Raw genomic sequence first — 3,227 nt, forward strand, 5'->3', positions numbered from 1 at the left:
GTTAGCTAGGTTGTGGTGGGGAGCTTTTGAACCTTAGAAATGTGAAAACTTTATAAATGTTTTTTTTTTTTGCTTTGACCTTGGCACTAAGAGGGCCATTATTAAAAAAAGAAAATTGGAGGAACTATCCGGAAGTTTGTAGAGGCCGTTAGTGAGCCTATTAAAGCTCAAAGCCTGCGTGCGCAAGAGAGAGCGAGAAAGTGAATGTTTGATTGAGATAAATGTGATTAATATGTGATTAAATCTAATATGCATTGTGCAATTGTCGTCTTTTTTTTAAAAAAAATTTGTCATCTTGTTTTTTTAATAAAACCTCTGCTCGAATATGAGACAGAGACGTGGAGTCGTGATCTAAATGCCTAAGAGAGATGCGCCAGAGTGTTGAGAACGACAAACGCTTGTCTGAGTCACAAACGAATGTTACATTTTTTTTTACGTGCTTAGGCTCGAGCAAATTAAAAAAATATTTTAATGTATAAACCTTAGTGTATCCATTAATTAGTCCCCGCTTGCGGGCACTAATTAATGGATATGGGCATTAGCCTGAATATGGGTTAAATATGGGCTAATGCCCATATTTAGGCACCCAACATCTTTTTTGAACATTAATATTCGGTACACAAGCTTTGTTAAAGGGGTTAGGTGCATTAATCTTTGTTAAAGGGGTGGATTATGTGGATTAATGTGGGGCAATGGGTAGGATAGCTGGATTAACGTGGGTGGGACAGGTGGATTAATCTGGCTGGGCCGGCTGGATTTAATAATAACACAAATAGAGAGAATACTTGGGCAGTGGTTTGAAGTTCTATAGTTGCTTTTTCACGCACGTTTTTGAGGAATTTGACCATAAAATACTTGAAAATTTTAAAATGGCTGTCACACTAAAATACTAAAAAACTTGCTATATTTTACCAAACCTGTAGGGTAAGGGTGCGTGTCAAAAATCAAGCAACTTTCTTGTGGCCAAGTGTGGCCTATTTCAAATGGCACGGCATGCAAACGCTAATGAGTCAACGATTCATTCATAGCAAACCAAAATGTGCAAAGGTAAACAAATTCATGGAATGATATAAGAGTATAAACAGCAAAATGGATTTTGAATGCTCCATGAACATAGAACCAAGGATATTATTCAGAGTACACCTCTTAGAATTTTGTAAGTAAATGTTCCAAATGAGACGATCCAATGGTTCAATACCGAAAAAAGCCTTGTGGCACAATTTTCTCCTTAAATTTATAAACATAAGGGAATGTGCCCTTCCCCGACTAGAAAATCACTTTCAGTGTTGAAAGTGTATTAAATGGGTTCTTTTTCAGAGCACTCCATACCATGGAATATTGTTACATTGTCACAAGCTTGAACTAGTTATTTTTTAGGCCTATTTTTCATGTAGTTCCTTCCTCGTCCCTTGTTGCTATCTCAAATGCCTGAAGATGCTGAAATTTAAAAAAATTTACAAAAATAAAAGATTTAGAAAAGAGAGATGAGAGAGAAGGAGAAACACAAAATTATAAACAAAAAACTATCATTATAATAGTAGTCCGGCAACGATGTATCTTGCTACCATGATTGTCAAGATTAAAGATTTCATACCACGCACTATTAGAGCCTTTAGCATAGTCAATGAGCTTTGCACCAATAAAGGTAGCAAAGATGATATTAATACTTATAACAATAATGGTAGCCAACACAATGAAAAGGTAGCAAAAATGATACTAATACTTATAATAATAATGGTTGCCAGCACGATGGACCACCTAGACTGAGCTTCGCTCTTCCGAGAACAAATCTAGCCAAGAGAAAGGACCCTGATGGTCTACTATCCACTTGGCCCAACTCCTCCACCTATTGTTCCCCAACCAACACCCGCGCCATGGCAGGGCTAACCCCTGAAATGTTAAGGATAGCCATTGAAATAGAGAGGGGGGTAGCTACCAGCATCACGCCCCTAGCACCATCTCAACCAGTATAAGGGCCCAGACAAGAGCAGAACAAACCCGCTAGCATCTCTAAACACTAAGTTCAATGGGACTGGAGACCCCCTACCGCACTTAGAGATGTTTACCCTCTATTGCAAGATGGGGCAATTATAAAATCACAAACTAATCGACAAACCCAAGGCAACCACTGGCCTTGCTAGCACCTGTGCTTCATAACGCACCTCAACCAAGCTAGGAAGTGGCCCAAAGAGGAATCCTTAGGGTACCAGAGAGGCCCTTACCACCCCTAGTACTCTCACCTCAACCCCCATTGCCATGAGTCACACTTGTTCCATTAGCTAACCCTGACAGAAATTTTCAAAGAAGGGGACGAGGGGGAAGTTGTTGAAGGTCCCACTTATGAGTCTCTGGAGCCAAACAGTCCACCCTCCTAGATTTTAGGCCACCCACTACATGATGGACGGCGACCAAATGTTCCCTGTATACTTAGCTGCTCCAATTCCACGGGGAGGATGGGACATGAATACTATGGCTAAACGACCACCCATGCAATGTTACCATTGCACAGGACCTCATCGAGTAGCTGAGTGTCCAATCAAAAAAGGAATGACAAGTAACTCTGTAGGTGCTTCCGCATTAACCCCTTTATGCGTCAGGTGTGGGAGAGACCACATGTATAAGGAGTATCCGCTCTGAGAGTAGGGACAATAGGAAAAGCTCGTGAACGCTAATCCCAACACTAGCATTAACTTGTTGAGTGTAACAGATGGCCTCATCCGTATGGTCCCTCTCAATACAGTGACCATGTTGCAGAACAGACAAAGGGTCGTAGCTCACACTGCAGCGACCTCGCAAAACCAAGGACATGCAAAGGGTCGTAGCTCACACTGCAGCAGAGATATTGACCTCGCAAAACCAAGGACATGCAAAGGTTTTATCTTCCAAAAATGTCTCGGAACAAGCGCACACAACTAGACGCTCGTAGAGAAAACCATAAAAACTGGCAAAGGGGATAGCTGGTAGTTATTAAGAGTGGTTCAGAAGATGGCACAACCACCCATGCATCCTCTGCTACCTTTAGTCACCCGTGCCACAAGGAGCCAATTGACAGCTCCCTAAAAAGCTAGAAGACAAATTTAGGAATTTTGGGAATTATTCGAGTCCCATTTCTTATAGGATTGGTTGGAAACTCGGTATTTTTGTGTAGTTTGAGCTAACATCTATTTGTTGGTGCACTCTTTGTGCCAATAGATTATATCTTGACACAACTATTTAGCGTATTTGTT

This window comes from Cibotium barometz, chromosome 45 (assembly GCF_041138505.1).
Source record: "Cibotium barometz isolate CiBa-2024 chromosome 45, ASM4113850v1, whole genome shotgun sequence".
In the NCBI taxonomy this organism is placed as follows: Eukaryota; Viridiplantae; Streptophyta; class Polypodiopsida; order Cyatheales; family Cibotiaceae; genus Cibotium; species Cibotium barometz.